Below are 11,377 nucleotides of genomic sequence, written 5' to 3' on the forward strand. Positions count from 1 at the left end.
CCTCTGAGGATTGGGCTGTGGATTAGGGTTTCATGATTCTCAGGGTGCTGGTCTTCATCTTGATTGAAGTGATACATCATCATCATCATGGTTTGATGTCGTCAAGAGATGAAGCTCATTCCTTGGGATTAGGTTTTGACCACTGGTCAACCTAATCAGTTGTATTGGGCCAACCAGGGTTAATCAGGAGATGGAGTTCATGATGGTTTTGAGGTTCATTTTGTGATTAATGGTGATTATTGAGGCTAGGGTGTCACCTTGAGCCATTTCAGTTGGAGATTGGGGTTCAATTTGATCTGTGCATGGCCAATTCATCTATCAGTGGGAAAGTCAACTGTGGTCAACTGTGCATGATCTGGTGGATTTGGAGGTGGAATGAGTTGAAGACACTTCATTCATGTTGGAACAAGTGTTATATGACATTGCAAAGCTTAAAAATGAAGAAAATCAAGTCAGGACAAAAACTGAAAAATAGCAAGTGACCTGTAACTGAAGTTTCCAAAAATGGAAAGTTTTTGACCTCAAAATAAGATGTCCAAGGAAGCTTCAAATGAAAAATGTTCAGCATGAAGTTGTAGATCTTGTTCTCACCTTTCCAAAAGTCCAAGAACTTGAAAATCCAATGTATGGTTTGGAAATTAGGGCTCAGTGAATTTCAAAAATGACCTGTAATCAGGAGGTCATAACTTCCACATACTTTGTCCAAATTGCAAGTTCTTTATATGCACAAACTCCATTTGACATGTACTTTGAGGGTGTATCATTGGATTTGTTCAAAAATGGCCAAGGCAAAAAGTCACTTTTCAACTGGACAGCTGAATTGGACCAGGGGCAAAATTGTCCAAATGTCAAAATAATTGGAATTTTGAATGGGACTTTTTCCAACACCTCAGGAATGGCATTTAAGCTTGTTTGAATTTTCATTTCATGCATAAGGCTTATAATTTGGAATATGGCTTGAAGAATGAATGGTGAAAAATGGACAAATTACTACACACATGTGAATTTGAGAATGGAGCAACCAATAGGCATGAAACAAGTTTCTACACATCACATATGTCATTTGGGGATTGCATGAGCTGTCAAAACAGCTGGCATGAGCTGTCATAGTGTATTTACCATTTTACCCTTCCTTTGAAAATTACCAATTTCACTTACCATTCCAATTGTTAATTAAGTGGATTAAGGGATGATTAAGGGTCCATATATAAACTAAAACATCTCCTAATCATAACAGCATTGCACAATTACCAAAACCAGATCAAGAACCATTCCAATTCTCTCCATTTTCATCAAGAACTCAATACCTTCAATTCCAAAATTCATCCTCGATTCTCAACCATTTTTCGTGATTCTTTTTGATTTGGACTCCTTGCATCATCCTCTAGCGCTGTTTGTGGTATTTGGAGCATGAAAGGCATCGAATCGTGACTGCATCTTCAAGAGCATCCATGGTGAAATGATGATTTCAAGCAATAGAGGCCAAGGCAATTGAAGCTGCACACACCTATCACCTTCTATATCCTTCTAGTGCAACTGTTTTGAAGAAAAGAGCGCGAAGAACAGCTCGTGACTCTGTGCATTTCCAGGTACTTTAGTTGCTCAGTTCCTTGTGAACTATCGCTTTGCTTTGCTTAAGCAACTTGCATTTGAGGTATAACCTTCTTACTTCATGTAGTCTGGAGACCCGGCTGTTACCGGGCCGGGCAAATTGTCTGAAGTCCTCCTTAAGAGGCAATGCTTGTGTATGTTTATTTTTAAGCCAAGCAGGAAAAGTCCTTCGAGTAAGGCAATGGTGGAAGTTAGGGATAAGCAATCTATCCCCCACTATTCAGTGAGTCTCCTTGCTCCCATTACATGGTTGTAGCATTGAGATCAAAAGCCCAAGATCTGTCGTGTCAGAGTCATCGAGTATAGAAGGGTTCCCCTATTCTGGACCCATGCTCATTTGTCAGCTCTCCCTGGTTAGGGATAAGAGCTGTGAGGTCTGATCCTCACTTCATCCTTTCATCTGCTTCACCTTAGCCTCGTAATGGCAAGGTTAAGAGCAAACATAGCCTGTACAGACGACTTGCTTAGGCAGTCAAACCTGATTGATTGAGCCCCTTGTTTGGTTATAGTGGGTGCTATGTGGATATCTGATTGACATGTTTGTTTGAGATGCCTGTTCTCATTTAATGTTGATATGATTGTATGCTTGTGTGCTAGCTTCTTTCCTGGTTAGGTTAGTTTGCTTATGCAAGTAGGATAGAAAACCGAACTTAGGGTAAGCGATGCATGACAACATTAGGCTCGAGTCTCAGCTCCCTAGTTGTGTGTCTTTCCCCGGTTTCTGGTTAGCAATTTAGTCCCTTTCAGGGGAACTACATCGCCCTGATCCTCGTTCCAGACGAGGTATGTAGGCAGGGGGGTCGTGCGAGACCTCTCCGGACAAACTTTTTTCCTTTTTGTATGCTTGTTTGTTATTTGATTGCTTGTTTGGGTTCGGATGCTGACGTAAGCCCAGGATGGCTGTCGGGCTCCACGCTTGCCCTGTTGAGTGTGTTTTGGTTCGGATGCCGACGTAATTCCATCCAGTGGTTGTCGGGCTCCATGTTTGCCACCCTTGTGTGTTTGTATGATTGTTCTGTGTTGTTTGGCGTGAGTAAGCCGAACTACAGTGGCTCTGATTCTTGTTCCAGACAAGATATGTAGGCATAAGGTGCGATACCTTATCGAGCTCCTTTCTTCTTAACCCCACCTGCGTTCCCCGTGTGTGTGTGTGATGTATGTTTATAGCAACCTTATCTTTCTAAAGCGTGGATCCCTAGGAGTACCTAGGACGTGAGGGGTGCTAATACCTTCCCCTCGCGTAACCGACTCCCGAACCCATTCTCTTGGTCGCGAGACCACGTCTTTTCCAGGTTTTTCTAAGCGTTTCCTTTCCCTATTTTGGGACAAATAACGTTTAGTGGCGACTCTGTGTTTTATTTCCTTTTTTAGCTCGCCGGATTTTTCGCAGGATGCGACAGGAAGGATCCTTGTAGTCCTCTACTACACAACCACCATCTTAATCCTATGGTTTTTCTCAGACTCGGGTAGAGAGCCTATCTCACGAAGTGCCAATAATCAGAGAGCCCCAATAGCAAAATAAGAATCAATCAATAAATCATAAAACAATAATGGAAAAAGAACAATAATAACAAAATAAAGATAACAGACAAACAAGGATAACATTCAAACGAAATTTGAACTAAGTTAGGCTTGACTCTCTCTTGCTTGGACTATCTCCTCAACAGAGCCACCATCTGTCACATCTTGAAAAGTACGATTCCTCACGATGGTCGCGAAAAAAATTTAGTTTGAACAGAGTCTCCTCCGAACTTTATTTATCCCAATGAAGGAATAGGAAAATATCGATAAAACCTTTAAAAAAATAGAATAATGGTCTTCGCAACCATATTCGGGTTCGGGAGTCGATTACGCAAGAGGAAGGTATTAGCACCCTCACGTCCATTGTACTCAATGTGAGCCTTTTAGTTTAATTTGAGATTTGAATGTTAGCTATTGTTATTTGTTTTCTACGAGTGAATAAAGGATTAAAAATAGAGATGGATGGAAACCTCAGAAAGGGGAAGGAAGGTTTTTTATTAGTGTGCTCACCAAGATCTCACAATCTCGTGCCTACGTATCCTTATAGTGCAATAAGGAAATCAGAGCATTCATAGTTCAGGGAACTACGGTTGGTTGGTGTCTTTTACTGAACAATTATTTAGATCGCGTTCTAAAGGCTAAACGTTGACTTGTTTACTCTCGGCGGAGGCTTAAGCACTAGCTTGTTATGCGCTTTAGAAGGGAAATTAATAGTGTTCTTTCAAAAAAGAGTTTTGATCACACGGGGGTGACAAGTTGAGTTAATATGTTGAATGTTTTGTTTGATTGGTTTCGATCGCATGGGGCGAGAAAAAGATAGATTTGATGTGTTGAGATATTTTGTTGGATGATGATTACTCGGATAGTCGAGTTAGGTAACTCGTATCCTAATAGTCGAGGAGAGGAGAATCGAAGGCTCTAGACCATCTCCCTTTTCATCCTTAATTGTAAAAGGATTTTATAATAGTTAAGGTGTTTTGAATGGATGACGAATACCCGGATAGTCGTGTAAGGCAACTCGTATCCTAATAGTCGAGGAGGGGAATCGATGGCTCTAGACCATCTCCCTTTTCATCCTTAATTGATTATGAAAATAAGTTTGTGTATGGTTATGTGTTTTAAGATAAACGACAAATACTCGAATGACGGAGTAAGGGAACTCATGTCCGAGCATTTGAGGAGAGGAATCGAAGGCTCTAGACCATCTCCCTTTTCATTTAGTTTATTATGAAAATGATTTGATTTAATTGGTTTAGAATTTTTTAAGTGAAATGACAATTCTTTGACTAACTGAGTAAGGGAACTCGTATTCAAACAATTGAGGAGAGGAGTTGAAGGCTCAAAACCATCTCTCTTTTTATTTCTAAATGGAATGGTATTAAATCGTAATTAGGTATTTTGAATTCATTTGAATGAAAAATACTCGATGTTGGATCGAGGTTTGGATGTGTGTTTGCGGATGGATTAGATTTTATTTAGTGTATCAATCATCTACTCGATTAATTAATATCGAATAGGTCTCATTGTAAGAAAACCCAAGAGTAAGCTATGTGAGATTTGTAAGAACAAAATTGGTTCTACAATAGATTTCTAAGATTTTGAGGATAACAAAGGATGAAACCAAAAATGGCACTCTAACGAGATTTTTTCTAAGTGTGCAGGACTCTGAACATTCATGCAGGACTCTGAACACTTACGAAGGATTCTGACCATATATCAAATGCAAACGTATGTCAGATACAAAGTATTAGATGATCATACGTAGCTAAGGAAGGAGTACGACCAGGACGCTCTGATTCTGATCAAAGAAAGACAACAAAAAGTCAGAAGCTCCAATAGACTACTGGCTGTAGACTCTGATACTTAAGAAGACCAGAACATTGAGAAGCTCTGATGAAGTCACATAATCATCCTCTGAAGACTGACTCTGGTACATCAATACTCTGATGAAGATCCGCAAGTCAAGAAAGCGTAACGGAAAGAAATCTCACTATGGAAAGGAAGTATTTTAAGAAAGAATTTAAGAGGTGGACAAAATGGTTATAGAAAGAAACAACAGAAGTAATGACATTAAATACTCATCAAAGACCAAGATTCTGTCATTACTCCAACGGTCCTTCTCAAACTACTATATAAAGGACAAATTACTTCTCTAGAGAGACACACCTGAGACTCACAGAAACATCATTCACATTCTCTCTCAATTTTCACGAGTTGCTGCTCTTACGTGAAAACTCTTGCTCTAATACTTTTCTGTAATACTTGCTTACTGTTAGAAGCACTTTACATTACTACTCTATTTTGCTTGAATTATTTTTTCCTCAAGTGACTCTGCGTAGTCTGTATGCTTGAGAGGGCTAAGAGATTATTCTCTTAGACGATTGGTTGTGTAATCTTTCAAGATTAGTGGATTAAGTCCTTTTTGAAGGAGAAATCACCTTGGGGGTGGTGTGACTGGAGTAGCTTTGATTTTCAAGCGAACCAATATAAAATTCCGTGTGCTCTAATTTTTCTTGAAAAAGTTTTTATTTCCAAAACAATTCAAATCCCCTCTTTCTTGTTTTTCTCACCTTCAGTTGGTATTAGAGCTTCGGCTCTGTTATTGATTTTCTAATCAAACACTTAACAGTGCAGAGAGATCTAGAGTGAGAAAAACTATGGCCAACACCAATGAAAGAGATAGTTACAACGGTAAACCTTCAATCTTTGATGGAGAGAAATTTGATTATTGGAAAGACAGAATTGAAAGTTTCTTTTTGGGCTACGACGCTGATCTCTGGGACATTCTCACAATATGCTACACACCACCTGTGACAGATGCTGGAGTTGCTATTCCGAGAAGCAAAATGTCAGATAATCAGAAGCGTGAATTCAAGAACCATCACAAAGCCAGAACGATACTTCTCAATGCCATTTCCTACAATGAGTATGAAAAAATCACCATCAGGGAAACAACTAAAGAAATACTTGACTCCCTGAGGATGACTCACGAAGGAAATTCTCAAGTCAAAGAAGTAAAGGCTTTGGCTCTAATCCAGAAATATGAAGCCTTCAAAATGGAGGACGATGAAGTTGTAGAGGTAACATTTTCTAGATTCCAAACTTTAATTGCATGACTCAAAGTGCTAGATAAAGGATATACAACTGCGGACCATGTCAAAAAGATCATCAGAATCTTGCCAAAGAAATGGAGACCTATGGTCACAGCCTTAAAACTATCAAAGGATCTGAACAACATCAGCCTTGAAGAACTCGTCAGTTCACTCAGAAGTCACGAGATAGAACTGGAGGAAGATGAGCCTCAGAAGAAGATCAAGTATGTAGCAATAAAGTCCAGATCGGAAAGATGCAAGTTTGATAGAAACAAAGCCTTCTAGGTTGAAGAAGAAGACATTGATGACTCTGAAAAGGAAGACTCTGACGATGAGAAAGAATTATCCCTTTTAACCAGAAGAGTAAAACAACTCTGGAGAAAAAGGAATAATAACTTCAGAAAACCAAGATCCAAAGGAGATCGATCAGAACCAACCTCAAAAGGTAAATCTAACAAAGATATAACGTGTTATGAATGTAAGGAAACATGTCATTACAGAAACGAATGTCCCAAGTTGAGGAAAGAAAGCTCCAGAAGATAAAATTTCAAGAAAAGTTCCTTCAAAACAAAAAGGGACTGATGGCAACCTGGGATGACAGTGGATCTGACTCATCAGAATCAGGCTCTGATGAACAGGAAAATGTGGCACTCATGGCTACTACCTCCAGGAACACATCAGATGGAGAATCTGAATCCGAAGAGGTATTTTCTGATCTTTCTCGCTCTGACCTCGAATCATGCCTGTCTGAAACTCTAAATTCATATCAGAAACTTAAACAAAAATTTAAAGCTGTAAAAGAAGTTCTTGAAGAAACCCTCGAAGAATGTGGTAAACTTGAGATAACATATTCAGATCTAAAAGATGAAAACCGATTTTTGACATTAAAAAGAGATTCCACAAATAAACAATGTTTAAGACTTGAAGAAGCGTATCTAAAGCTCCACAAACTTCAAACACAGTAATTTATGAATATGAAAAATCTTTTCAAAAGTTTCTGAAGAATGGGATAGAGAGAAGCAGAATGGCATCCATGATTTATGGAGCCAGTCAGAACAATAGAAGAGGAATTAGGTATGATCCTAGTGAAGATAAATCTTCTACTAATGACAAACCTAACTCTCCGTTTTCTTATCACTGTACACATACACAAGCACAACGCTTTGATAATGCCAGAAAAACCCAAAGTGTTAAGAAACTCTGGGAAAACTAATCACAAAGGACCCAAAAGATTCTGGGTACCAAAGGATAAGATTGTTTATGTTGCAGATATCTTATGCAGCAGAGTTAAGACATCAATCATGGTACCTGGACTCTGAATGCTCGCGACACATGATGGGAAGAAAGTATATGTTCCAAAACCTGGAACTTAAAGATGCTGGCTTCGTAGGTTTCGGAGGAAATCAGAAAGGAAGGATCAGAGGCTCCGGAACTATTGGTAATGGTACTCTTCCCTCTATATTTGATGTTCTCTATGTAGAAGGATTAATGCATAATTTGTTATCAATAAGTCAATTGAGTGATAATGGGTATGACGTAATCTTCAATCAAAAAACATGTAAAGTAATTAATCAGAACAATGGAACAGTCCTATTCACTGGCAAGAGGAAAAATAATATTTACAAAATAAATCTTTCAGACTTAAAAGAACAAAATGTAAAATGTTTAATGTCTGTTCATGAAGAGCAATGGGTATGACATAGATGCTTGGGCCACATTAGCATGAGAAAGCTATCTCAGCTAAATAAACTCGAGTTAGTCAGAGGTCTACCTAAGCTGAAGTTTTCTTCAGATGCTCTATGTGAAGCATATCAGAAAGGAAAATTTTCAAAATCATCTTTTAAAAAGAAAAACATTGTTTCTACCTCTAAGCCTCTGTAACTTCTTCACATTGATTTGTTTGGTCCTGTTAAAACAACATCAATCAATGAGAAGAAATATGGACTAGTTATATTGACGATTTTAGTCGCTGGACATGGGTGTAACACCTCAAAATTTGCCCTCCTCTCTTGGGACAAGCTTAACATATTGCATTGCATTTTTTTAGGTCATTAGGCATTGCATAATTGCATATCATGTGGTTACATTGTGCAAGTCATCCTCATAAGTCTTGGTCAGAAGATGAAGAGGTTGAGATTCAAGCCTGAGGGTTTATGGACTGATCACTAGCCATCTGAGGGTGGTGGTTCAAATTAGGGTTTTATGGTTCTTCAAGGAGGTTGAGCTTGATCTTGGTTAAAATGATACATCATCATCATCATCATGGTTTTGTCATCACCAAGGAATTCACTGCTCATGATCAGATACCTTGAGATTAGGGTTTTGACCTCTGGTCAACCCTAATCAGCTGCATTGGGCCAATCAGGGCTTGGCAAGGAGATGAGGTTTTCAATGGATATGGGGATCATCATATGGTTATATTGAGCTCATGGAAGCTAGAGTTTCATCATTGAGCCATTTCATCAGGAGTTTGAGGCTCAACTTGATCAGTGCATAGCCAAATTCATCTATCAGTCAGAAAAGTCAAATGTGGTCAACTGTGCCTGAAAGGATGGATTTGGAGGTGGGAGAGAGTTGGATACACTTCATTCATGTCTAAACAAGTTTCATTTGACATTTCAAACATCAAGAATGAAGAAAATAAAGTCAGATGGAAAGTTTCCAAAAATAGCAGGTGACCTGTAATTGGAAACAGCCAAAAATGGAAAGTTTTTCACCTCAAAATTACATGTCCAAAAATGCTTCAAATGAAATTTTGTTCAACATGAAAGTTGTAGATATTGCTCTCTCCTTTCCAAAAAGTCCAAGAACACTCAATTCCCATGTGTGGTTGGCAAGTTATGATCAAATCATTTTCCAAAAATGTTGATTTTCACAGTGGCATAACTTTTAAATGGAATGGCCAAATTGGGTGATCTTCTTTGAGCAAACCACATTTGACATTAACTTTCATGATGCATCATTACATTTCATCAAAAATCATCATAGCAAAAAGTCATTTTTTAAGTGATTCAATTTGAAAATTGGTGGGAAAAATAGTGAATTTCCAAAATACATGGCATTTGCACTTGGGACCTTTTCCAACACATTCTAAATACCAAATAGAACTTGTTTGCATTGCCATTGTACTGTTACATTGACTGATAATGAAAAGGATATTTTGGCCATTACACATAAATTGCATTTGTGCTAATTCACTCCAATTTTGCTAATTGTGATTAACAAGTGGATTAGTGTATAGTATAAAGGCCTAATTGTAACAGAAAATCATAATCACAAAATCACAATTTCAGATCTAACAAACTTTCCCTCCAAAAACCTCTCAATTTTCTCCAAATCTTTTCACACTTTTTCATCATTTTTCATTGCAAATTCATCAATCTTTTTGCTGTTTCTTGTTGGATCCATCATCTACATGTATCATTGAGGATCTGTTTCAACAAAATCGTGGCATAACATTGAGGAATTGGACTGTTGAAAGCTTGATCATCCATGGCATCTTGAAAGTTCTTCAATCTGGTGCGCAATTGAGCTGAGACACGTACTTCATTCAACTTCTACATCATCAATTCATCTGTTTTGACATTAGAGACCTTGAAACGCACAAATCATCACCTGCTTCATTCATAAGGTCAGAATTCGATCTCAACCTTTGCTTGAATTGTGATATGGTTATGGTAGGTCTTTGATCATAGAGTGCACTGCAACTTGTAGCTTTGAAAATCATTGAGAATCGAGTGAGATATTTGGATTTAAAGCTTTGGTGTAAAAACTTCTTTCGCTCGATTTGCTTAACATGATAGGAATTAGGCTAAGTCATGGTGATATTGTTGATGTACATGTTCAGACGAATCCAACCATATATGATTTGTCCATTTTAGTGAGAAAATGTTCTTGATGATTTTCTGGAATTGTTTGTTGTTCTTGATGAAGAACACGCTCAAGAAGTTTGATCCATGCGCCTGACTTTAGATTTCGAATTGGTGTTTCCCGCGGTCATTGGCCAATCACATAGCGCCATTTCATTTATTTAAACGCCGCGTTTTAGTTTTGCTGTAGGATATTTACAACTTTGCCATTGTGACATTTAATTTCATCTTATTTCATTTTCTTTTTTCTATTCCATTTCATTTTGATCTTGCATCTTAGAAAATTCATAAGTTATTCAAAAATGATCCAAATTTGATGAGGTTTTTTTCACCATTCTCCTTGTGACGTGTAGTTTTTATGGTGAATTTTAATATTTTTGTGCACGTGTGGAAAAAAAATGCCTAGGGATTGTTTGGATGTATGCTTTGTGTACCATGTTCACCATTTCACTCATAAAATGATGATGCTTCCATAGAAATGCTTGAAATTTTTCGTGCATGTTCTAGACTCTTTTCTGGTGATTTTGATATGTGGTTTGCAATTTTTGGATCCCTGGTTGATGAGATATGATTTTTTGAATAGAGGTGTGACAATTGGTGTCACACCATTCATTGTGAAATGTCATGATTTTATTTGATGTGCTTGTGGACCTTTGATTGAGCTAAATTTTTGCATGATTGAGCATATGGATGTTGAGAATACATGGGAATTTTTCTGGATTTATTGATGGCATTTCCTATTTGATTGGAATTTTATCCCCTGTTTGGTCTTTTGTTGATTTTTTGTGACACATATTTATATTTGCCTTGTGAAATTCTGGTCATTAATTGGATGGATGTGAAATTCGACATGTGTATTCTAGACATATCATAGGTTGCCATGGATTTGGTCCCATTCATTTATCATGTTTTGTCACTGTTTTATGATTGGTTGAAGTTGATGCTTGTTTTGATGCTTTGTATGAGCTTGTTTGAATTTGTGTTGACTTTATGAATTTCATTTACCTACTTCCTCTTGTTCAAATGGCATGAAATTTGATATGATGCTCATTGAATGTGTTCTGTTTAGACTTGAATTTTTGTGGAATTTATTGAGCTATTTTGGTATTGATTGTAATCATTCTGTTTACACCAATGTGTTTCAATCTTGCCTAGTTTGACATGTTTTATTCATGAAATGGATTTGGTGTATAGTTTTGATGTGAGACCAATTGGATTCTCTTTTTGATTTATTTATCTTGGTTTTGACCATTTTTTACTTGCTGTTTTAACTTTTTCACCTCC

Source organism: Lathyrus oleraceus, chromosome 5, assembly GCF_024323335.1.
Source record: "Lathyrus oleraceus cultivar Zhongwan6 chromosome 5, CAAS_Psat_ZW6_1.0, whole genome shotgun sequence".
Lineage (NCBI taxonomy): Eukaryota > Viridiplantae > Streptophyta > Magnoliopsida > Fabales > Fabaceae > Lathyrus > Lathyrus oleraceus.